This window comes from Harpia harpyja, chromosome 8 (assembly GCF_026419915.1).
Source record: "Harpia harpyja isolate bHarHar1 chromosome 8, bHarHar1 primary haplotype, whole genome shotgun sequence".
NCBI classification, from domain to species: domain Eukaryota; kingdom Metazoa; phylum Chordata; class Aves; order Accipitriformes; family Accipitridae; genus Harpia; species Harpia harpyja.
In genome coordinates, this window is record NC_068947.1 from 42,239,336 (window position 1) to 42,266,350 (window position 27,015).

Consider the following 27,015-nt stretch of genomic DNA (forward strand, 5'->3'; position numbering starts at 1 on the left):
TCATCTGGCTGAACTACAGCAACTACTCTACTAATCCCATCAAATCCCATTTTACATACTCCACGGCGAAACACTTGGCATCGGACACAGTCTAAAAATCAGTTGGAAGAAGCAGTGTCTCTCAAAGCCCATGCTACTTACGTGCTACACGTGCTCTGCTTCTCTAAAGACATTTGCCACAACCGCTTGGATGGGCCAGCTACAGAAATCTAGCTAGGATCTGCTTACATTCCATTTTTACTTTGTTGTTGCTGTTGGGTTTCTGTTCAATCAATATACAGTGAAAGGATTAGCCTAATTTCCTACAGAACCAGCCATAATGTGGCACCGTGGCAGTGTGTGTGCCTTGGCATGTTCAACCAAAATTACAGAATAAGGAAGAGGACTTAAAGATACTCAGTTCCTACAGGTTTCATACATGACAGAGCAGAGGAGAAGGAACTAGGATTAGCAGTTTTGAAAGTTCATTCCCCTCAAACATTTTTATCTTTTCAGGCAATTCTACAGCCAAACATGGCACGCCACATTTTGCCAATACTCTGCAGAGGAGAACTGATAGGGGAAACAGAGGAAAATGTTCTTGGTGTTTGCAGAGACAGCAGAATATCGGTGCATATTTCAGTCAAAAAAATATTTAACCAAGAGGTATAACCTATGAGATTCCTTCATCCTATTGCTTAGAGAAATGCTTGGGTTTTTCTAAAGAGAGTGAGTGTCTTGCTCTGTTTATTCTGCTCCTTGCTCTCTTTTTTCCTACAGTGATAAGCTTAGCCCGCTCCTTTCTTTGCTCCTCTGTTGGACAGTGAACAGTTGGGCTTTCAGGTATATTTTGTATTCTGCTAAGTGCTTTCTTCTCCACTGGGAAAGCATCCTAAACCTCTTCTTCAAACTTTGTCACCTTTTCTTCTAAGGTGAAGTACCACTGCACAAGATGAAGAACTTGATATGTTTTAAAATCAGTAAAGGATATTTTTGTCTCTGGTATTATTACAAATTGTGCCATTGCAATATGTTATTTACTCATACATTTACTTCACTCACTCTCTTTATGGCAATAAGATCACAACTGCAAACCTGAATTCTATCCATTTGTCTTATCTGGGCTCTTCTTTCCTTGCTACTATCACTGTGTCTGACAAAACACTGGCTTGTACACCTGTGTGCAGCTAAAAATTAATAAATGTTCCATTTGCTTTCAGGATAAGAGCTCATTTATCTTCTGCTGAAATCTTGTCCATTGCTCTTGTGAAGCATTACCTTGCACAAATGGTGCTGGTGATGTCCTCTCATCCAAGCTGTTCATGGTCAGCTAGCGTTTGCAAATTTGTGGAAGTCAATGTAAAGCAGCGTAATGCTTGGATGTTTTCAGAGTATATGGCTTTTTGCTGCTTGTCCCAATCCAGGCAGCTCTGCATGTTGCTTTTGTGAACTCAAGACTTTTGAGCTTTACCTCCCTTTCTACCCACACCTCTTTTCTGGACTTTCTGCAGTGACCCCAGTGTCAGAACATTGTTCTCTCAGTTCTGCCCTTGTGATTGCCTTTCCTTGTCAAATCACCATGCTTTCTTGAAGGTTAATTCTGGTTTTCCAAAAGTCTCTCTCTTGACATTTTCCCTTACACCCCATCATAAGCTCTGATCAGGATCTCATGCAACCCCTTGCAAATTGACAAAGTGGCTCTTTAGCCTCAGAAGAGACACACACTTTTCTGTATATTCATTTTCTTTTTCTGCTCTGTTTAAAAGCTGTATCTCATATGTTTCACTTTTACCTGGAGTGTAGGACTCTCTCCTCAAATTTCTGTAATGTGGAATATCATAGTTAGTAATCTCTGCCTGAGTTAACAGTAGGATATTAAAAATACAGGTCATCTATTATCATAAAAATGAGGCTATATTCTGTCTGTCTTCCTTGTGACTGGCTTCCACTGCTGTCAGTGCTATTTGAGCACATTCGCATCACCATCCACATTTCCACGAGTGTTTCAGAGAGGTAAATTGCTACCAGTGGTTCCTTAGCTCAGTAATATCAGTGTTCAACAATCACTGAGAGGCAAGCAATTTAGCAGAGATCCATTTATTTCAGGGTGCGAGCTCTGACTGCTTAATTACACAAGTCTCTAGACCATACAACTGCCTTTTTACCACCAAAACATCTTAAAGATATGATTATTACAGAAGTAAAAAAAAAAAAGCAGTCCACAGAATATTTGTGAGGAGAAAAAGGATTCATAAGGGACTATTTGAAAGAGAAAACATGAAAACAAAGTCAGGTGCAGAAGGGAGCAATAACCTGACAAAGGAGAGGAAAAAGTGAAAACAAGGGGCTTGCTCAGTTTTGTTTCATTGCCCCCGGTATACCATGGACCATTCAAGAAAAATGTCATGGAGAACTCTAAGTAAAGCATTGCCCCTACAAGCATCAGTCTTACAAGATGATTTTTTTTTTTCCCTTCATAACTCAAGCAGGAGCATGAGAAGGCTCTTCACATCCCCTGGTCACCAGCATGAATTCCAGTGGATAAAATTAATTTGACCTAATGGTGTGAAATAAAAGTAATACTTTCTGTTACAACCCTTATAACTGCCAAAAATTAGGTCACTTGAGTTATGTTCCCTATGCTAGGTAATACCCATGTGTTAGTGAAAGAGAATTACTGAGACCAGCAAAAATAGGAGGATTTTAAGCCAATGAAAAAAGGACCCACATGATATTAAGGCCAGAGATTGCACTGAACTTTTGGTCTGGCTTTTGGATGTTATTTCTTCCTTTACCTGCTGTGTGTGTCTGATCAAGCATTGACAGCTCTCCCAGATTTGTACAGCCAAGTGATTTGAGCCCCTGGGGTAGGAGCTCTTCAGCTTAACCGACAATGTTAAGTTTTGTGCTTTTCCCTGGTAACCCACACATGATAATTAATTTTATGTTCCCTGTTATTTGTCCAACCAAAACAGCAATTAATTACATATATTTCAGTCTTACGACCAAGCTTACTCTCTCTCTTCCCAGCATCATTCTACATCCACTAGCCTGTGATAATTTCTCTACTCGGTTTGGCACCTGTATTTAACAAACAGTAAACACACTGAAGGGTGGGGTGACCTTAAAACATAACTGAACTCAGCATTCGGCCCATAAGAAATGTGGGTGCATGTGGGTACTGAGGGATTTCAAAAGCCTTGAAGTACTTTGTTTAGATGCTGGCAGCATAAAGTCCTTGTTTTGGAAATATTTTTTTTTCATTGCTATTATCAATTCCAAGGAGCTCTCTGGTTTTTCACTTTTCAGTTGGAATCCTATTCATCTTAACATTAGTTTGATTTAAAGTTGACATAAACTGAAGGAAAGAGCTTGAACAAAATTCATATTCCCTTTATCTATGCACCAAAAATAAGTAGGATGCAGCTGAACAAAATGTTTCTTTTTGGGCCAAAGTGAATTCTGGTTTTTCTTCTCTCCAGCTGCCCTTCCCTGCTTCACGTGTCAGCTACAGTTTTTTAGCAGTGCAGCACCAAACCGATCCCTCTATTATTCATCCAGCATTACCTGAGCGTGCCCCTACCCTAGGCACTGCCCTTTGCCAGCCTGCCAGGGTGGCTGGTGGGCCTGGCCCCACGGAGCCCTCTCTTGCTTCCCAGGCTAGCTGCAGAGTCCCTCTTGGGCCAGATTTGGTGTGATGAGGGGGAACAGGAGGACAGAGGGGAGGAACAGGACCAATTTTTTCCACAGCAAAACAGAAGCAGAGCTGCTGTTAGCTGCTAACTTGAGGCCCCGTTTATCTGCCCATGTAAATCTCTCAGCTTCTGAGAGAACAGGGATGAACATTTCGCTTGCCTCTTGCAAGAGTCCTTCATCAGGCTTGTCTTCTCCAGGACACAGAAGTGAGGAAGGATCGTACTGAGTGGTACAAGTACCCCCATGGCGGGGTCTTTTGGCTAGGTTCAGAAACCAAAACTTTCAGTATCACACCTACAGAAGATGAAACAAAGAGTTTTACTTTCCAGCAGTACTTCACTTAACCAACTGCTCTGTGGACCAGCAAAACCGGTCACCTAACAGATAAGGCCTGTAAAGGTCAAGCAAAATTGCACTGGAAGACTTGGGGATACATTAAAGTGGTTGCTGATGGCAGGGCTTACTGAAGGCTGTCATGGGTATAGAATTCACCGTATACGCTAAGAATGCAACATTTTTAATATGCCTTTCATCCAGAAAGGGAGTTTCTGCAACCCGACTTTAGAGATGACCTAAAACCGAGGAGTTAGGCTGCAAAGCCACTCAAATTCTTCTGTACTGAAAACACGCCCATTTTCCAAACCGCTTCATTGAGATGACAGCTAATTCTTTTGGATTATCAAATTCTAGTTTTCACCAACTGGAGTTATTTAGACTACATCATGTTTTTCATTTTTTAAAACTAGCATGCAGAAAAGCATATTAAAACCCAACTTCTCCAAAAGTCACCATTATTGTCCAAGATATGTTTTGTTTAGGAAATTTAATCAGGCTCTGTTCACAACACACAGGAACAAATTTGCTGTTTCTGCAGTGCTGAAATGAGAACTCTTTTGTGCGTAAAATACAAATTGCAACTAGATAAGAACTTTATGTGATGAGAAGAGTGAAAGAATTTGGTGGATCATTGGATTTTAGCATCACTACTTTTGTGGAAAATGGCACAGGGGCCTTTCATAACCATGAACATTCAACGCTCATTTGAGCAATCACACCTCTCACAGCATGCTTGTTCCCTGACATTTATGCTCTCTCAGCAGCCCCCTCATTACAAATCTCTAATGCCAATTCTTGTGTCATTTAATTTTCCTGTGAAGGTCTTCTACTCACTGCCTTACCACACTGTTTTGCTCATGGTTTCTGATGAAATTGCAGCCAGGATAATATCAAACATAGTACGAATTGGAGAGGGGGAAAGCATTTAGTCCTTGGAAACTTCACTGAAATTTTCTGTCCCACAGAGGAGGACATTTTGATAAAGTACATCCTCAGAAAAAAAATGCTTTGCCTCAAGTGAGTTGAGGTGCTGTACTTTGACAAATAAAAAACTTTAAGTTGTATCTTGGAATATAAAATGCTGTAATTCACAGTTTAGGATACAGTGGCTGAAGATATTCCGTGCATGAATACCAATCCCTGTTAGTACTTGACCCTTGGAAAGGTCATTAAATGGTAGTCTCTGAATGGAGCCAGGAGGCTGTAAGCAGTTTCTTGGCAGAGTTGATAGAAAGCATAACTTTCAGCTGTTGGCTACTCCCCCACCCCCCCGGCCCCTTTCCCCAGTTGATACTGTAACTGCGAGGAATTTTTTGGAGAATGTGGGACTAATGAAAAGAGTGAAACCATGAGGAGGATGGAAATGGGGAAGAACAATTTAGCAGCAGCAAATAGAAAACTCAAAGTGTGAAGGGAAACAAATGGACTTCAGGGAAAAAAATTAAATTATATTTTAAGAGTCTTACTGATGCCAGATGAGGAAAAGGGTTAATTAGCAGATAAGGGAGGAATTTTGCAAAACTGCTTTGTCTGAAGAATGGAAAACTTCAACAGAAGCGATAAACAGACCACAGCCGCTGTGAAAGGTGAAGCAGCAAAGCCTCTGGAGATGTCAGATGCTGAAAGGCTCTTACTGTAGAACTGATACCAACAAACTTTCAGCCCGGGCAGCACAGCTTCTCTGCATAAAGATGCAGCTTCTGAAAGAGCTCTCTCAGTGATGCAGAGAGTAGAGCTGGTGCTGTAACAAACTCGGCATGTTGTTTGCATTGTGTGGTAAAATCCATTAGCAAACTTCACTTCTGACTTTTAAAGAGGTTTCCATCCTCCCTCACTCTGTTTCCCTGCACCCCTGCCCCCCAACAGGCAATTTTGTATATTGGTAGGTCAGGTTTTTTGGCAGGGTGACACACTGGACAAATCTGTTCACTATCCTGGTGTGCCCCCGTACCAAAACACGCTGGTGATAACGCACAGGTCACGTGTGTGTTTGTGCAGGGGGCAACAGGGGGACGGGATCAGTAAATGAGTGATGCCACAGAACAATTTCATGTGAGCCGTCGAGTCCCTTTAGTCGCAAATAACTTTCTGCGTGAAAGCCCTACAACATCCACCTTTACCTGCCCTGCTGGAAAGACGACTCCTGAAAGAAAAAGAAAAACAAACTCAACAAAACCTGCCGTCCCCTCATTTTCCTCCCTCCCAGAACATATTGCTATTCAATACAGAAATTCACCCTGTAGGGTACACAGACCTTTCCTGGGCTCCAAGACAGCGGCCGCTCTCAGCCTGAGCAGAAGCACTGCAGGAAACCCGCGATTCGCCCCCCTCCCCGGGCTCTCGCCCTCGCCTCCCTCTCCCCGCCTGCCGCTGCGAGCCCGGGCGGCACTGACCAGCGGGGGGAGCTCCGAGCACGCCGCCCGCCGCCCGCCGCAGCCGCCGCCGCGCCGCACCGGCGGGTGCCCAGCCCGGCCCGGCTCAGGCCGCTGGGGTTTTAGCAGGAGTAAGGGAAGCGGGGGGGGGGGGGGGGGGGGGAGAATAAGGTCAGTATCAGCCCCTCCCTCCACAACTTATTGCAGGTCTGCTGTTCTTGCAACAGAAGTAATAAGCTTCCCAATGACATTGGCCGGTCAGACCTAAACCGAGCAAAACTGTGGGAAGAGAAACTAGCAAACCTATCATCTAAATATTGCACGATGTTTTTTAAATAGCAAAGCAATAGCACAATATAATTTCATTAGCAACTGGAGATCAGAGGCATCCGGGCTTGTTTCCAAGCACTGCCTGGCTGGAGAAATGAAATATTTACAGAATTTATCAGCCTGCTATTAAGTCTTCAATTCTGCAACAAACCCTTTTTCTCTCCACCCCCTCCCCAAAACCCACCAAAGAAATACTTGTGTACACATCCAACGAGGCCCCAGGAACAAGCCCTTCTATTTTCAGCAAGCTTAATTTTTCTGTTCGATGTGAAAGGTTGAACATACTGCTCACCAGTTGTTGTAGGCAATTTCCTGTTGTGTCTTTATAAAACCCACGCAGATTCTAGTTAAGTGACTACGTCTCTTACTGTTTGACACCTTTTTTCCCCTTTGTTAAACAGTATTTCCTGTTCCAGAGTAATTCAGGTTCTCTCACTGATCTCATCTCCTCAATCATTTAATACTGACTGAGCGCACCATCTTTTTTTCCTGTCTTCTCCCTTGAAGAGGTAGCTGCCTTCCATGCCTCTCGCACAGCCTCTTACAAAGCTGACTCCTGTCTCAGGGTCCTTCCTTGCAACCAAGCCTGCATTTGCATCATACCCCCCTCACACACACACACTTTTCTCCTGCTGCCTGACCTTTCCTGGCAGGCACAGCTGGTCGCCCTGATTTATTATTCCCTCACTAGTTGTGCTTGCTCAGGCATATGGGGTCCCACTACAGAGGGGAGGCTGTGGCACTAAACTTCACCTAGGAAGATGACATTTAGCAGAGACCACATGCCTCAAAACATGGTGCTTGCAAACACATCCTTCTGCTACCACCTGATGTTGCATCCCTGTCTGGGCTCCTGGCTTGGTGATGCTCTTCATGCAGCCAGGCACAGCATTCTCATGTTACGTTTCTCTGAGACACCAGAAGACATTTCCCTGTTGAAACTAACAAAAAACTAGTTTGTGGATGACTGAGGGACTACAAACTCTTCTTAATTACTTCAGAAACCTTTTTTTGCTTCCTTAGACATGCACTTTAAAAGGTCCTCTGATTGTGAGGGGATACAGTAAGGCTACTGAATGTCTGTTTGAATGTCTCATTAAAATGGGAGATACGAGCTCAACCCTGTTCTTGTAACAGGTGTACACATCATAGCTGTGCTAATGGGCACTTTTGTTAGCAACCATGGCAAAATGCTGAGGCTGACCTGGCCTGCTTGTACTTTAGAGATGCAGCTGCAGCATTGTCATGTGGCAAAGGAAGAGACTGGCTCAGTTATAAAGAAGCATCCATTCAGGGCTCAAGAGGCCAGTTTTCTGACTCACTTCTTAGACAATCACTGGATTATCTGTTCGGTATCTTTTCACACCTGAAGAGAGTCCTCCAGAGAACAGAAAAAAAAAAACAACCCAAAACAAACTAGGAAAGGTTCAAAAGACAAGATCTGCAAAGATATGTTTGATGAACTGGGTGGTTTTGATCTAGAGAAGAGAAAACGAAGAGAAGACTTCCAACCGAGGACCTTCCTTGACAGGCTAAACCTTTCTAAACAAAATTCCAGAGCAGTGATTCAGGCCACTGCTCAGACATAATTCAGACATAATGTTGATGATGCAGAGGACTCCCCAATCCTCTACTTATTCCCAAACTCCTTTCACCTTACATACAGATTAATACACAAACACTTAAGATGTTCAGCAGATGATCCACTATTTTTCTCCTTGTCCACACTGTTACCCTATTATGCTATCTGTTCTCCCACTTAGTTTTAAGCCTGTGTCCAGACTGCTGCAAAGAGGAGGAAAATAACCTGTTTGTTCTCCATGTTCCTGGCAAATTGAAGAACTGACTTAATTGCAATAAGGCAGATTTAGGTTAGGCATTCTGAAAAGCTTACTAGTACTTACGGGTAGGAAAACAGGAGAATAGTTCACTTGAGGAAACTATGGAGTCTCCATCCTCTGATGTATTTCAAAGCAGGCTACACAAAAATCTGTCAGGACTGAGAGTTCCTGCAGTTTGTCTTAGGCTCGGGATGATGCCTAGGAAAATTGCAAGGCCCCCATATGCTATGTCCAGTGAGAGGCAAGGCAAGGAAGAAAACATCTTAGGTAAAAAGGAAGGGAAGCACTGTGTAAATGGTGCTATTCTCACACTTAAGAGAAGAATTACAGCACTATCATTCTAGTACTAATCACGAACATTGAGTTTGCTTAAATATGTGATGTCTACCATAGTAATTCCCTCAATTTATAGATTAACTTGTTGAAATGCTATTCCTTTCACATCTGTGTCTGAAATTGATTTTCACCTTGACAGACATGACTAGAGCTCTATAGTAACTTTTCTTTCACCTTTGTTTGATTTTGCTATAGTATATTTTTAAAGAAAGGGTATATTATAGGCAATAATGAATTAAAGTAAAAGGAGAAAAAAGGCTACTGTAAGACAGGAAATCATGGTTCTTTAGCCATAAGAGATGAAAAGAAATGTGAGAGTTTTTAATTGTAACAAACATCAAAAAATGAAAACATGCAATAAAAATGAAAAAAGATCAGTGAGAGCTGAAGTCTCATTTTGTAAATGTGTATAGCACTGGTTATAATTTCTGTACCAAGATTTGTCCTTTTGTAGCCACCTAATAAGCACAAAATGTAATTCTGGATTAAGGTGTGATAGAATAATATTGGGGGTATAAAGGAGAAGCAGCAGTGCATTTCAAACCAAATAGCGGTGAACAAGTCTTTATTGAGAAGCAAAGAATTGTTGACCCTCTGATTTGCTGCACCATGTGGAATTCAATCCAACCAGATGATCCCATCTGAACTTGGAACTAGTTTCTTCTAGATGACTATCTGTGCAAGTACCCGAATATGCCTCCGAAGTGCTTGAAGATGAAATACAAATAATGGGAGGTGATTCTAAATTGCTTGGACTGTGAGTGAGCCAACTCTTTCCTTCAAAACTTATTTCCTGGAGAGATTCCAGACTTATTTTCAATTAAAATGAGAATAAAACAACTCTTGCTGTACTTGCTCTTCCGAGACTCCTCTTCTGCCTCAAACTGCAGCTCTGAAGCATGTGACTTCATTTAAAAAAATGAAATACTTTTAGGCCATCTGCGTTTTTCTGCATAGCAAGCAGCCTTATGTAATCCTGTTCTGCTGACCTCTCTCCTGCTGCAAGGCCGGTCTGCACAGCCATTGCGTTAGGAGGAAATGGCAAGAGGCCTTTTGGAATACTCTCTCCCCTAGCACGGTCATAAATCAGCCTCCCAACTCCTACACTTCTGCGTACTGCATCCGTTGTTGTGTCTGACATAAGACCATCCCCTGGGTTTTAAAGCATACGTCCTGATCTTGCCTTCTCAGCAGAGGATTTGTGGGAGGGGATGAGAAATTCCAAAATCTGAATTCCTTCAGAAATCAGTGTCATTCAGTGTTGGTGATGTGTCCCCTTGGCTTATCAGATGAGCAGCCCATTGCACGTCACCCTAAACTTTACCACAATTAGTCATGAAGCTAACCCAGAAGAACGGGGAGAAGGGTAGTGGCTGCATTGTTTGAAGGCCAGCTAAATGAGAACATATGTGCTACCGAGGAACAGCTACAGCTACATCCTTCAGTCTGAACTACATTGTGAAACAAGGCTGACACAGCCTCAAAACTATTAATTTCCTGTCTTGTTGATAAACTTCAGTACTCTGCTTAAGAACTGTGAGGCTAGAACGAATCTCTTCACACCTTCTCAACCCTTTTATTGTTTTTCTAAAGGAATCCTTTCTGGATTGATTCAGTTAAAATTGAGAATATATCAAAATGGAGACAGGACAAGAGGGAATGGCCTCAAGTTGAGGCAAGGGAGATTTAGGTTAGATATTAGGAAAAATTTTTTTACTGAGAGGGTTGTCAAACATTGGAATGGGCTACCCAGGGAAGCGGTTGAGTCACCATCCCTGGAGGTATTCAAAACACGAGTGGACGGGATACTGCAGGACATGGTTTAGTGGGCATGGTTGATGGTTGGACTCAATGATCTTGAAGGTCTTTTCCAACCTAAATGATTCTATGATTCTATGATTCTATGAAAATAAAGGTGCTATTACATTATAATACTATATTGCAACGTATATTCACACTTGCTACAGCATTTTATTGGCTACCTCTTCAACAATGCCTGTGATCCAAGCATGTGGCAACTTAATTTGTGACAGCAAATCCAGAAAAAAAGCAGAGCAAATGTTTCTGTTCCTCAGTTTACCTGTCTCTGAAGCAGCATACTAAAGGCCTTTTTCCTGCAATTTATTCTGACAATTGAAGACTGACCAGTTTGGGGAACTATATATGAAGGACATTGGTTCTCCACAGAGGTGGAGACCCTATCCTTGTACTGTCAGGTTGAACTACAGTCATGTTTTGGGGGATATTTCAATGTTTCAGCTAGCCAAAAAGGCAGATAGTTCCTTGCTGCTGTCTCTGATACATTCGTTCACTGACTTCTACCAGTGCACCACTTTTCATCACTCACACTAACACATACCAATATTGAAAAGCAGGATTTTATTCTGTAACATACCAAGGTGTTTGGAGACTTGAGGTATGTCTATAACCATGGAGTGCCACACTTGGATGGAAAGCAACACCAGCTTGAAACATCAGCAGTGATGTATTATGTCATCTTGACTGTGGTGTTATCTCTATTGTTATATGGATTTTAAAAAAAGAAAAGTAACATTTTTCTGACAATGGAAGCAGTTGTTTTTAAGCAATAGCCTGTAGGACAGCAGGCAAACAGAGAAAGCCGGTGCTCCTGGTACAAAATGATGGCCATGCTCTCCACCAGAAATGGTTTCATTTTGGGACTATCAAAATGATTCTTAAGAGTGCTCCATCCAGGGCTCAGGGACAACCACCAGCGTGGTAGGTTAAAACCAGGGTGTACACTAGATGGCTTTATGCCAGAGCACACTCAGGTTCTGTGGAGAGTGAGGTTACTTTCTGTTGTAATGGAAGCCTTACCCCTCACAATCACACAACTATTTTTATGCAGCCTCCCCTCACCCTCACCCCTTCACAAGCACAAGTTTTCCAGCAATTTGTCTGAAATTGCAACTGACAGGCCGATATTCACCTCGGTAGCCTGGCCACTCTAGTGTCCCCAGTATGACACTTTAAAGGGCAGCGTGAGCTCTTTCACTGCTGATTACTCAGGAGGTAAAATGCTCCATAGGAGAGGAACGGGAACAAAGTACTCCCCTTCACATAGGAAATGTTAGAAGACGAGGAGAAGAAAAGGAGTGTAAGAGGTCCTAGAGAAAGGAGGGTGAGGATAGTAAACAACTACCACAGTTACCACAGAGAGGTCATATTTTACTCTTGCTTTACCTGCAGGCTTACCAGACAGTGGCATTTTGGGAGTTCTGCTTCATACCGAGGGGAAGATAGAGACTCAAATGCCCACAGGCTAAAATTAATAGAAATTCTCGATATGCCATCTCAGTATTTCCATTCTGCTGTTTCACGTTGTCAGTAAACTCAAATAGTAGCACTGTAGCCATCCTCTCTTTCTGTTTTCAAATCCTTCCTGGCATGTATGAATGTGAATAACAATTCTCAAATAAAAGCTGAAGTTTTGACATAGCCATGAAATACTAGAGTCATGAGCCTATAAAACATAGGCTTTACACATTGTCTCTTAGGATGTAACTGCACAACAAAATACAAAGTACAGACTGCTGATCCAGCCTGCGTACCTGGAACAGTTCAGCTTTTCCCTGCTTCTCAGCCCATTCTAAATGGGATTTGTTATTTTTCCATAGCAAATTGCATGGCTATGCAGACATATCTTCAGGTGTCTAACAGAGAGGATATTTAAGCACTGCAATAATTTACATAGGAATATGGCTATTTCTCCATCACTTGGAGTCTTTAAATCAAATCTGGAGGTCTTTTTGATGATTTGCTGCATCTCCAGTAAAAAACATGGGCTTTCTAAGGGAATTTCTGAAGAAGAGTCTGTATTTTGTAAGAAGTCATGTTAGATAATAATAAAGATCATTTCTGATCATGAAATCTGTTACTCTTACTCAGTGGAATTATTCTGGATTGACAGCCTTATAATTAAGGCAGAATTTGATTTTGATTTTGCAACTAAAATACCACATTATCAACCATACAAAAGAAGGGAGCAACACTGAATTTTTAATTTCACTCTAACCATCACTATTTCTGACTTTTTAGAGTGCCTAACACCACATCATTAACAGACAAAGCACTAATGGCATTAGCAAAATTATCTGGCAATATACAGAAATTTTGCTAGTATATATTATATAGGCTTTTCCTCAAAGCAGATTTTTGGACTCACTTTCTAATATCTGCGATCTTTTAGGTAATCACAGGATTGAAGTGCCTGTCTGAGACATGAGGTAGCTTTCTTTGTATTTTTAGGCAGCTGAAATGAATAATACCTTAATCCCTTGGCTACTTCATTTGTAACTGCTTGGTAATTGTGAAATGGTACATTACTGCTAAAGGATTAATTTAGTTCCTGCATGACAGTTCTCGGCACATACCACATCTGCAGTGGCCGTTCTCAAAAGCAGGTGACTCAGTTTCATCTAACAAAGAGTCTGCACCTTCTCTGCTTCTGATTCATTTCTGAGAACTTAGAGTACAAACAAACAGAATTTCCATAGCCCTTGCTGATTCAAATAGTATCTCTCCTGAAACTGCAGGTGAAGGAATGTTCATTCTCAGACCACTGCATATAATACCAGAGATGAATAAAATCACAGGTTGGTAAAAAATGCTAGAGATAAATAAAATTATAGGTTTGCATGAAAAGAGGCCATCATTGCAGGTTTCCAGCCAAACCTCTCTGTGGAACCAGGTGAAAAATAGCTGCTTTCCCAATTGTGAGCATCAATACATATTTTCATTGGTTTTTTTTCCTGACCATTCAAAATCCCTGAAAATAAATATAGAAAGAATATAAGACTGTACAAACTGCTGACCCCTTTCATATTTGTCTGAAGGGAAAGAGATACAGATAAACATCAGAAAAGGACATAAGAAGTTGCCATTTCTTAAGATGCCTAGGCTAACAATACCAAAGTCTAGAAAGATGCAAGGTCATGTCACCAGGCAGAGTATTGAACCAATTAGGATATGGCTTACCAAAATGTAATGGAAGAATTGTTCAAATCTGCACTAAAATTGAAATGTTTAGTGGAAAAATCATGTACTGCTATTCATTGTACAATGTTCTGTGCTTACAGAATCGTCCAGGACTGGCGTATCTGAGCCATAAGTAACTTATTGCTCCAGCTCTAGGCTGTACAACATAAAGAACTAAAGATATAGACAAATTTAGCAGATATTTCTGCTGAAAGTTGAATTATGCTATAATAATATTTTTGCACCTCTGTCAGAGCTTACATTCAAGGCTTTACAGGAATTAAATCCAGTAACACTCCTTGCTACAAAGGCAAAATAAAGAATCTCTTTCTCTCTAGCCTCAGCAGAACTCCTGTGCTTGTAGACACCTATACTGGGGGTAAAACAGGATGGGAAAATACCTTCTGTTAGTCCTCTCAGCAAGGAACACTTGGCATTTCAGAGGCTGAAGGCTAGCACCATTCACTTCCCTTTTGCTACCTTCTCCTCAGTGGGACATAACAATTGGGTAGAAAGCAAAGAAACTAAGGAGAGATTCACAATAAAAAAATGGAATGGAAATATTTAGGACATTTGGGAAAAAGAAAATAATCAGCAAAGAAATTAACAGACAGCAGGTGAAGGTGAAAGAATTTAAAAGCAGGCAGGTGAACTCCAATGGGTTCTTCAAAAACCAGGGTGATCCAAGATCTTCACACTGAAGACTGGCAGCCACTTTGGGACCCTTCCCTGTGCCTTCGTAGGCCCTGTCGTGGCAGTACCATGGAGGCTCACCTCTGGAAGTACCTGGCAGTGCACAGGAAGAGGGCTTACTGCAGTATTTTCAATAGCCAGCCTTTGGCAACTGCAAGGCTGCGGTTAAAAGACAGCAGGCTGGATGAAATAATTCTGTAAACTAACTTCTCATCTGAGCTTTAGGTTGTAACACTCTAGTTTTTGTTTGTGCATCTATCACTGCTTGACTGGCTCCTTGGAACTTTGAGGTAGTATATATATTTATGAATGATAATATTTTGATGCGTTTTTCAACTCAGCACCTCCAGCATGGAACATTCAGTTACAAATGATAGTATAATTGACATTTTTATGATGACAGTTAGTACTGCAACTTGCAAAAATACTTGATTTCCAATATCAAGCTAATATACTCATCCAATGCCTAAAATAAATTTGCTTATCTTAAAACTGTGATGGTTAGATAGTTGAATTTGCTGTTGAATCATCATATTTTATTTGCATGTGTCACATCAAAGGTTAATAATATTTTTTCATTTGAGTAGAGGTATTGGAGATCGGCAAAGCCTGCCAATAATTCAGATGTAATTGATGTGTCTGCTTGCAAATGCACAGATTTCATATACATCTTGTCTGTTATAATGTGACTCATTCTTCTGCCCGTGGTCATTTGTATGGGGTGACATTTGTGATTTAATTTTACAAATTAAACTTAAAGCATCAATGTAGCTTAGTTTTTTTGGCACAATAATTGGACAGTATATTATAGAACATTAAGGTCTATTCCCATTCTCTTTCAGGCCAGTTCTCAGCAATGCAATCTATATTTATATGATGCTAAAAAATTATTGATATCAACTGCCTCCATCTGTTGTACAACGAGATACTGAAGAGGCAACAGACTCGTGGGTAATGCAGGGTGTGGAGCTTGGAAGATATGGATTTAGATCTCAGCTCTTTCCTATTCTGTCTTAATGACTTAAACCCTCTGTGTTTCAGATCGCTGCCAGTACAATATTAACTCTGTTTCTCTTATGTATAAAGGTAGAGATAGGCACCATTTATCTTGCTGAATACACATACTGTCTGACACAGCAGGTCTCAATCTTGTTTGGAGCCTCCAAGCATGACTGTGATGCCAATACAGTGAAAGGCAATAGTGTATTCTGTATTGATTCACTCATTAAAATCATTCAAATATTTATAACAAGAAGCCTGCTAACAGGGACTAGAAGTATTATCCCAGACTCTGAAGTTCTCCCATGTATTATTTTTGCTATGGTATTTGCATCCTGCTTCCTGTGTGATGACAGTGGTGTCTCAAGAATTTCCTCTCCACAGCCCTGTAAGGTTCCTTTTCAAAGCAGAAGACTCCCCCGTACACTTGCTGTTCATTGTGTGACATGACGCTGAAGTCTGAGATCAGCTCAGGGAGAGGAACATTAAAGAAATTTCTCCTTGAGGAGAATTTTTTTTTTTTTTTTTTTACCTGAGCTAATTTCCTGAGCTAATTTCCTTTTTGCTCATGTTAGGGCTTGTTTAGGGTTGGATTCAGTAGCTTTGAAACTCGCAGGAGTTTCACCACTGAACTGTGAGGGAGAAAATTCATAAACGTACTTTGTGGGCAAAATTTACAAGTGAAGTGGATAAAATCGTCGCTGAGAATGCAAATTTAATGCAAGGCCATAGAGGAATTTTTGAGTATGTTAATGTACCCCAGATGATGAGTACAAACTTTACACTCTTCTAGACATTTCCTCACCTCTGAATTTTGAAGAGTATGTTTTGCTAGGGGCAGCTACATTTCCTGGGAGGAATACGGTTTCTTTTGATTCCTCTCAGTCTGCATTCCATATGGTGACACCAAACACCACGTCCTGTCCTCGGCAGCTGCAAAGCTGATGGGTGTTGAAGGAACTCGCCACCTTCAGTCCTTGCTCCTCACTGTGCCAACAAAAGCCCCACACCTACTAGTTTTCCAGACAGCAAAGGTGGCATGAGCTGGACTATCTGATAACAGGTCTGGTCAGAGCCATTCTGAGTGTGAAGACTTCTGGTCAGAAGATGCTAGATAATATCTCAAGGGAAAAATGAAAAATGTTTCCAGTAACGCTGAAGAAATGCTAGCATCCTGAATGTGAGGATGTATTTCTTCAAATATCTAGCTCAAATATCAAGTCAAAAATTTCATTTCCTCACTGGGAGACTCTTTGTGTTGGGTACATATATCTTGAAATATTAAAATCCCTCAGCCTGTAATTAATTAGCTCAAGTAGCTTTGATGATGTTTACAGAGAGAGAAGCAGCAGAGATTGCCTGCAAGGCTCAACAGTCTGAGTAGAACAGGCATCTTCTGGCAGGCAGGGGTTTTAATAGCACTACTCACTGAAAAACAGCTCAGCCAGGGTTGTATTTTGATTATTGCTAGCCTACTGTGGAAGGTGGAACTTCTCTGAATGTGAGTGTTTGGACATCTGATTAACTGTTGTAAATGTAAGGATAAGGCTGGGGGAGATTTGACAAGGAGAACTTGCATCTTGTCAGAGAGGGCTTGAGTCAGAGCTTCCACTGCTCACAGGACTGCTTCCAGTTTAACGTATGAATGTTCCAGGTATTGCAGATTACAAACAGTAGCTGCAGAGATGTAAAAGAAAACCTACTGACGGAAGGGAGAGCGAGAGCAGATGGAGGGCTTGTTTCTGAATAGAAAGAATTAAGAGAGAGAAAAAAAAGAAGTGGGGACAAAGAGAGAAAAAAGGAAAAATTGGCAGAGCAGTATATCAAAAAAGTATCACAGAAAAAAGATGCTGTGTTTCCCAAGATTAACAATGTCTGACTCTGCACATCAGACCAGTTTTACTCAAACCATGTATGCTGTTTGGTTTGTGCTTTATGTGCATTCAATTACAGGGGTTATCCATTCTCCATAGGGGTTATCAATAGGGGTTATCCAATTCTTTGGGTTAATTCTTCACTTAGTCATCTACTGATATAGAGCAAATGCCAAATACTTTAAAGGAAATAGCGATAGTAGGGATCAGGCTATGTCTTTCTCATTGTGCACTGTGATTTTTTTTATAGTTGCTGCTGTGGATACGTTTTCAAATTGGCTTGTGGCCCAGAGACAAGACAAACAAAAAACATTTTCTCTGATATCTTTATCATGTTTATTTTCCTCCCTTACTTAAATGGGGATGTTCTTTTTGCCCTAAGGTTACAAAGCAGGTGCTTTTCAAGCTCTCCAAGACTATAAAATAAATTCACACAAATTTTTAAATGGAAAATTATTGTAAAAGCAAAACATTTCTAGGGTTTACATAAGAAATCATAATCTAACTCAGATAACTCAACATGCACAGAATCACAAACAACCAAAAGCTTAAAAAGAAAAAACTTGAAAATATGTGGCAAGGAGATGTGATTTATCAAGTAAGTTTGAGAAAGCTGATCTGTTTCTCAGTATTCTACAAAAAGAAGGAAACACTAAATTAGTTTATCTAGTAAATAACTTAGTGAAAAATATTCATTTATCTCTTGTTATTGTACCCAATATATATTCAATTCAAGCCCTGGTCCTAGATGTGTTTATCTTAATTATAATGTTTAGTTACATCTCTAGATGCTCAATGACTGGATGCTTTTCCCAGTGACGACAACTACATCGGATGCCAATAACTAGGAGAATATTTTCCCTACAATGCTTGCTGCCCTGAGTTTTGATCCTGTATCATTAAAATCGGTGGGAATTTTGCCAGTGATTCCAAGTGGTGCAGAAGGACATATACCATTAAAATCTACATAAATGTTCCACCTCTAATCCCAATATTCAATAACTTTACACAGCTTCCAGCAGAGCTTCCTGTAAACAGTTCTCTAAACTAAACTAACGTTTCTAGGGCTTTGTTGAACCAAACTGAAAGTAAACACATTCGACACAGAAGCAGGACAGGTAGAAGAATGCATAAACTATAGCAATGGTTTTTGGCTGTGTTACATTATGTACATAAATTTACAGACATACGTACACCAGTTAATCAATCACCTCCAGTCAGAAATGTCAGGGTATCTTAAACAATACTGTACCATGGGACTGTGTTCAGGCCATTCCTTTTAACTCTATTATAACTATTCATCTTGAGCCAATATTAAATTGCATTTATCACAATAGGTGTCAATAGCTATACCATTTTCAGTAGCATCTTCTAGATAAAACCACCCCAATGTCTCTCTGCAGCGCCATTAGCAGTATTGACTGCTCTATTTTCTCTCAATAGAAAGCCCCTCACAAATATCTTACTGTGGAAAAGGCATCCTCAGCAGCACTAAACATCTTTTAAGCAACGTTTGAAGGAGATGAGATTAAATACTTAGCAAGAGTTATGGACAAGGCTCTATGCCATTTTCATTTAGGGACTTTGATCGTTAAGGCGATGTGCTTTTCCTTGTCGGTGATGTTTTATTGTCATTTAAGTGGGCTCCTGCCATACAAAGGGATGGAAAGTTATTAATACTTTGGCTAAAAACCCCTCCAACCATTCTTCATTCAACTCTCAACAACAGAGCAACTGACAGAAGCAGCGAGGTGATCAGAAGATGTATGGAGAGGACAGCTGATTTTTCATCAGTCATTTATCTTGTCCCCTTTTGAGACTGCATGCTGGGACAGAGGGTGTTCAATTGGTGCCCAAGGGATTATCTCAGATCATCACTTAGAAGTAATGAAGGCATGCTATTATTCTTCTGCTGCAACTGTAAGAAATGTTAGCAAGTGCCAAGGAATATAGTCTAGCTGTTAGAGTAAAGGACAAGGGGCAGCTGGTTTTTGCTTTATAGCTGCTTGGATGATTATCTCAGCTGAGTCATATTAAAGAAGGTAGGAGTGGAATGGTGGGCAGAGGTGGAAATCAGAACACCTATTTGTTCTTAATTAAGTGGCCTCTTACTCTTCCTACCAGACTGCCAGTAACGTTAAAGGAAAATAATGGCATTTGATACATCACAGGAGAAATTACCTGAAGATTTTTGCTCTTGGAAGTTGCTGCATACTGCTATTAGTGTGTCTTCTTGGGTAAATTACTCAGCTCCTGTGTAGAGTACGTGACAGAATACGCCTTTCTAGTCCCTTCCACTACACTCATTTTAGTCATGAAAAGGTTTTGTTGCACTGAAATGACATCTGTATTGCTGCAATCAGGGAGAGAAAATGCATATGAGATACCTTGACTTCAGTGCTCAGGCAGCTGATAAGCAGAGCTTTCTTTCTGACCTCTGGGAGCATATCTCCCTTAATAGAAAGAAAACAAAACTGGTCTCAAAACAGACAGTGACAGAAACTCAGGAGGCAGTGGGAAACTGAAGAACTGTTTTTAGCTATTATGAAGTCATTATTCCTGTCTTGCACTGCCAAAACTGCAGGTTTGGGACCACATCTCTTCAAGTTTTTGATAGATTTGTGGCCAAATAGCTCACACATGCTATTATGGCATTTTCACACCCAGATAAAAACAAGAAGCTTGGGCAAATAGAATATTCAATTTAACTGCTACAAATGCTTTGTTTACTTTCAAAACTATGTAGGGCTGCTTCTTCATAAAAACAGGTTCATCCCTCTCTATTTAATAAATGATTAAACTATTATCCTGTCAGGTATGGCGATTCTCTAAGTCAAAGGAATGCTTTTTCCATTTCAAACAGGTGTATCACTACAGAAAGTGGGAAGTAACACAAAAGTTACAGGGAAGCGGAAGGGAACAGTCCCATCCATACCCATGTGGGAGAGTCCTAGAAAGAAGCGTACTGGAAGAATAATCTTTGAGGTTTTTTGTTAATGATCTTGAATACCAAAATCATTCAGCAAATGGCTACGCGCTGCAAACAGGTACAATGCAACAAGCATTTGACTCTTAGCAAATATTATGCTTCTGTTCATTTTCTAGAGATAATAAAGTATGTAAATTTAGACATGAACATTAGATGAGTCCCATCGGCACCTGACAGATTAAAAGCAGAAGTCTGCCAGAGTTTTCATACCGTTCCCTGCCGCTATCTCCAATTTTTGAGTTGCATCTCTCCTGACTTCATGGAAAATGGACTGTATTGGGTACAAAGAACATTGCAGAAGAATTCCCTGAGAATACACACAGTGCATTTTTACCCTATCCATATGATGACCTGTTTACTTTTTGAAGCTTGGAGTTTCATGACTGCAGCATGGTTATAACAGTTATTGCCAGCAGCTAGAGATGACATTTTTTAAGTGACACACGTCTGACAGTTGCTTTATGGACACATTTGCTTTCAGTGAGACAAATTTTCAGATCAGGCGCAACTGCATCAACTTACAGACTACAGCTGAGGACAAACCTACCTCACTGTGCTTCACAGCCGCCTGTTGAACTGCAGTGCTGTGTAGTTTGGGATACACACTCCTGATGCTTGTGAAACTGCAGCTACACTTAGCTTTGAGCACCACGCTCTAAGCATTTGCACACCATCCCTGCCAATGTGAGTTTGCATGTGAAATGACCTTAGAGACATCTGAAAAGCTTGTTGTCTCAGCAGCTAGTTTATAAGCCTTAGCCGAGCCTGAAAATTCCTCCTTAGTGCCAGCTTCACCTTATGCCTCTCAAAAATAAATAGTAAGTAATGAAGGGCAAGAGAAAGACATACCATGCGTGCTTCTCCTGTGTTTGTTCTGGGTTTCCCTCCAGGTCCTCTCCTTCCTGTCCTCTCTCATCTTCTCCTCATGCTCTCTGAAAATACGTGACTGGAAAGGTCAAATGTTATCTACTTCCTCAGTTTGTTGGAGGCTGTTTAAAAAGTTTCTTCCCAAAGCTCTGTAAAAATTCAGCCCCTTTCAATTTTTTTTTAAATTTCTTGTGAAACTCAGACGACACTCAGGAAAGGGACAAAATACATGGACTGAATTTAAAAGTATGCTGCCAATATTTCTTGCTCCATGGAAAGGCAATCTCCCTCAGCACACTGGAAAATGTCCAAACTAAAAACTGTAATTAATAGCTAAAGTAATCGCATCCCATGCAACTGCAGCATGTGACCCCTCGTAAGCGTGAATACATTTTCCTTCTGGCACCCACTGTCAGGAAGAAGTATTATCTTGCTCGCATAGGAAGCTCACCCACTTGACTAGAGCCCCCGAGGACAACCACGGTAGCCCCGTGGATCTGCTACCGGCCTTGGGGCCTGCTGGGCCACGGCACCCCGCGACGGCCTGTCAGGCAGGAGGCAGAGGCCTCCTTTCCGCAGGGGATGGCGGACGCCCAGCGGCAGCTCCTGGTGGGCTGGGCTGGGTCGGCAGGACAGGGCCGCCGACAAACCCACAGAGATGGCGGGTGACACTGTCCTTGGTGAGAGCGGGGAGGGCAGGGGAGGGCTGCCCGCGGGGCCTCCCTGGGGGCCACCACCCTCCCTCTGGCTGAAGGGCATGGCTCCGTCTCTGGCTCCGTCTCCGGCTCCCCTTAGAGTGTCCCCAGTGCCCTCCAGAGACGCCGCCAGAGATGGCGGGGGTGGGGGCAGGTGTCACCAGAGGGTGTCGCACCTGACAGGCCTGGGGGGCCATTTCCCCTCTTCCCCAGGAGGAGGGCCCCCTCCCCAGGCACAAGAGGGAGGACCAGCCGTCCCCAATCCCCTCCTTCAGCCGTTGTGTGTGGCAGGCGGCCGAAGCCCTGCTCTCCCTCACTTGCCACGTAACTGCGCACCACACCTGGCCGAACGGTGCACGAATACCCACAGCCCCCCTTCCTGCAACAGCAACGCGCAGCGCCGCGGGGTCCGGCCTCCTCCATAATTCAGAATAACTGGGACCATATCCACACGCGGTCCTTCCTCAGGGCACCTCGTGCCCCCAGGGGTGTAAACTATGGGGTAGCTGCTGATGTTAGACCAAGCGGGCGGTTATGAGTTATAAGATTAAAAGAAAATTATTTCTCCCTTTAAATACCAGGCACCTGCCTGTTTCGTAGCCTGACCAAGCAGAGGGCATTTTATGCACCAGTGCCACCGTATGAGGGCAGTTGTGGAAAACAGCCTCAGGCAGGGCTGCTGAAGGACACAAGAAATTCAGCAACAAAACGAACTATTCATTTAAAACAGTTACAAAGGCTGTGAAATTACGCTTTATCCTTCTTACACATTTCACTTAACTGAAAAACAGTCAGTCCGGACAAAGTTCAGCCATATAAACACAAGCACACACACGATTCAGATGCGTAAATATAAGCAAACCAAGTTTGATACCGCTCCCAATTAAGCCACTGCAAGTGAGTCGAGTGGTGAGAAGCCAAACGAACAGAGGAACTTACTAAACAAGCAGAGCAATAGCTGGTGCCCAGTCCTCTGCTCAGTGCTCCCATCGTGCAAAACAAAATACAGTTACATGGGATGTAATTAAATGAGACACCGCTTTGACCTGCTTTTTGTGAACTTGAATGCATCAGCTTTATACTTAAAAAAAAGTGGTGTCATTTATGTAGCTTGCTGACCTTTATACATGATCTGTTTATGACATGTCTGTACTTTCTTATCCGTCCTTGACTTTCCTCCCTCTATCACTGTGAAATGGTTTTGTTCATTTATTTATTTACTTTCATCTATTTTGAATATATTATTATGTTCAGAAATAAGTACACTGAAAAACATGCTAATAAAAAGCTTAACTACAAACCTCTAATGTAAAAGGTAGACTCCTTTAATGCTTTGCCTCCATACAGATTTATAATTTTGTCTGGAGGTCCCTTTCCCACATATTCGTATCAATAAACTACTTAGAAAAATACATGGCTTGGTGCCTATTTTTAAAAAATGCATGTTCTGGACTAATGCTAATGCTTAAATAGAGTGGGGACAGATCTACATTGTTTATGTAATCTGTTGATCTACATCATGATAAATCAACTTGTAGATCTTGGTCTACATGCTGATATACATTATTTGGACTGTGACAAGAGTCTGCACTCTTGTAATGAAGTTCATGTTGGATTTACTGCAGGTTTTGCATCTTTCATTCCACAGGGCAAAAAAGTTTTTTTCTGATGTTTTATGTATTTCACTGTAAGAAGAGTCTCCTATTTCTGTATGCAGGTTCAAGGTCATCAATAATCCATGGAGGTAGCAATGGAGCAAAGAGCAAACATAAAGCCCTTTGCCATTCTTAAACCCAATCCTTCCTAGGTACAGGAAACACAGGATTAATTGCTCACACTCTTAATTAATTTTATGACAACACAAATTATCTCTGTGCTGCTTCTGACTATATATTTTGGAAAGATATTGCAGTACTGGGAATATCTTTCTGGGAAGCTGCAGATTCAACTTTGCACTATCCTGATAAACAAGTGCATCTGACACAAGGACCTGGAATAGCTTCTTCATTTTCTAGTCTGGAATTTTCCCAGCTCTTCTGTACTGTATCCACACAAAACTAAACTGCTGGGGCATTCTTGAGGTAGGGTGGTTTCCTCCAAGAAAAATGGTATTTCAGTCTATGGTAACTTCAAATCTGCAGTCTGTAAGCCTCTTTAGTTTACTGGAATTACAGCTGTGGAACCTGCTCCTCTGGGGTTGTGTTGTACCCCTTCACTTGTGTCAAAGGAAAAGGGGTTAATACTATTTGCTTCAAACTTGGCATAGACTCAGTTGAGAGAGCAATCTCTGAACAGAAATTGTGCTTGCAGTCTCTATCCTGTTTGGAAAACTTCAAATGAATAAAAACATATGAAATGAGAGGTTTTGAGAAAATCTATAACCAGAGGGGCATCTCTAATAACCTGGTTTGGCTCCTAAGGTGCCTCTGGAGAGTTGGTTTAGACCAAGACCTTTGGAAATACAAGGAAACAATTTCCCACAGGACAAACTGATGTAGAGAAATACAGTTGCTAGTCCATTCTTTAGCTCACAGAAGAAAAAGTTTCGGATAAATAGACTTTTTCATATCCCTAAGGAGACAGGAAGTCAAAGATGCAGGCATGATTAGGTTTGTGCATTACTTGTAAAAGCAAAAATTTCATCTTGGTAACCTTCTGAGCAACAGGCTTATGCAGTCATATGCTGGAGCACATTAACACGAAGAAAGCATTCAAGGAAATATAAGCCTGTTTCCTCTATTGACATATATACAAGTGTAAAAGGGTGCCGTGCACAGTCTTCATAAGATGCATGCCCTGATTTCTCAGAGCTTAACCAAGAACACATATCAAGCCTAGCCTCAGAATGATAAATGGTGGAAAAGGTGAATATAATTTTACTCCTTATAAATGAAACCCAGTGATTTACAGTGTTATGCTTTGGATATAGAGCTAAGACATCTCCTATCAATCACCCAGAATAAAACTATCACTTTGGAGTGGCTGGAGACAGACAGACCTGCCGGAAACTTTGGCAAAACTTTTCAAAACACAGGTGCATCAGATTAGGCACCTAGGAACAGACCTAGGCCTATATGGGAAGCTAGAAATTCAGGAGCACTGAAAGCCCCGAGCCCCTACAACATAATGACTCGTAATGAAATCACCAGACAAACATTTGGTAGCCAGAGGTCAATATTTTTGCCCTTAAGGAGCTACACTGATCAGGTCCTCAGTTATTAATAAAAGTCCATATTTTAAATATATAAAACTTGCCTGTTGTCTTCTTAAGTTTTAGCAATTTACTTTCCAATATGATGGTACACAATTGTAAACAGTGTAGGAAGAATATGGGCAGAGATGACTTAATAGACTAGTTCCAAGTTTATAAGCTCAAAAATATGTTCCAAAAAATAGACCAAGTGAACTCAAATCACAACATTTGAAAATCCTGAATTTTAACATAATTTGAAAACTTTGCTGACTTCTTCACTTCCTAATTTCAATCCCTTAATTGGATCCTGTTTATTAGCACTATATGATGCAAATGGTGGGGTAGAGCTGTTAAAGGCTGAGCTTTTTTAACCAACTACAAGGCCAATATTATATACTTGGAGTATATAAAAAAGTTACAGCAAGAAAAGCTAGTCTGATGAGATGCTGAGCTGAGCTGAGCTTGGGAAGCAAGTTACACTGAGGTAGTGCTCTTGCTTCATGACAAGTGCAAGGTAATTCAAGGCAGCTTACCCCTCACCAAAAGAGAGATAAGCAATAACTTCCTTGACAACAGTCCTACAAGCTCTGATTCCTTTAAAGCTGCTCCACTTTAAGACAGCTTTCAGGAGAGGAAAAAACAGGACTTAGCAGGCATTTGAGTCACTGGCCTGCCAGGTACTCACAGCTCCATCAGCTTCCATGCTAGCCTAGGATGAGGCTTAAACTTAGGAGTGCACAGTAAGATGCATTAACCACACCTCCCCTTCTGCCTCATAAAATGCAATAGGAAAGCCATAAATAGATACGCTTTATCTAAATGTGTTGCGCAGCTTTGAAGTGCATAACTAAATTTCATTTTGGGGTTGGGGGTAAGAGGAGCATCAAATATGTTAGCTCACTAACTGTAAGTTAAAACAAATGAAAAAACCCCATCATTTCCCTCCCACGCACCTTTCCCAGAACTGAGATTTAGTATACCAAGATTTAACATCTCAGTTAGAAAAAGGACCTCAGAAAGATACAGCAGAACATATGGCATGAAGAAGGTGCTAAACGGCAGAATTTGAAAATGATTTGCAAGAAGCTTCATAAATATTCCAACCCCAAACACAAGCTGTTTTTCAGCAGACTTTTGATGGAAGTTATATGCTCACAATAAAATGATACATTTCTTAGCTTACAAATGGCCTGGTCTAGTGTCACTCTGAATGGCGAGAATTAACCTGCGTGTAGAAGGAGCTCAGAATCAGGCAGTTGCTAGCTTGGCCAGACAATGTCATTGTTTCCACTGTACTCAACAGCAGTGGACAATATTCAATGACAACAATGGCTTTCATAGAGAGCATTGCATCTATTGGCCCAAAGGATAAGCTCTCAAGTAGAGAAAAATCAGTGCATGTCACAACCTATATTGCTCCAGCATACAGGACTTCTGGACACATTTCAGCTGAAGCCTGCATGCATATTTCCAAATGAAGTCAACTGGAGATGCTGATGAAAATCACCCTGTTAGACTTTTACTTTGGGTAGCAAATTACTTGTGTGTAGCTGCATTTTAGTTGACATCAGTTGACTGGAGTTTCTTACTAGGCATTTTAATAATATAATCACAGGCACTTAACAACAACAACAAAAGACAGGAATCCATTTAAAATCTAAGACTGTCCAAGCTCTTACTGCTGAATGCCACTGAGGAGATCAGTTGACATATGAAGTACTGCAGAATGCTAACAAGAAAGGAAACTTAAACAAAGGCCTTTGGGGCACGCTGTTAATTCTCATGTAAGTTGCCACAAATCTATCTACTGTCCACAC

At 41.2% G+C, this 27,015-nt stretch overlaps 1 long non-coding RNA gene across 1 annotated transcript in view; it reads right to left on the reverse strand.

Moving 5' to 3' along the window:
- LOC128144999 (uncharacterized) overlaps positions 1 to 27,015 on the reverse strand; it is a 211,599-nt gene that overhangs the window by 88,651 nt on the left and 95,933 nt on the right. The gene's annotated exons all lie outside the window — the stretch shown is intronic.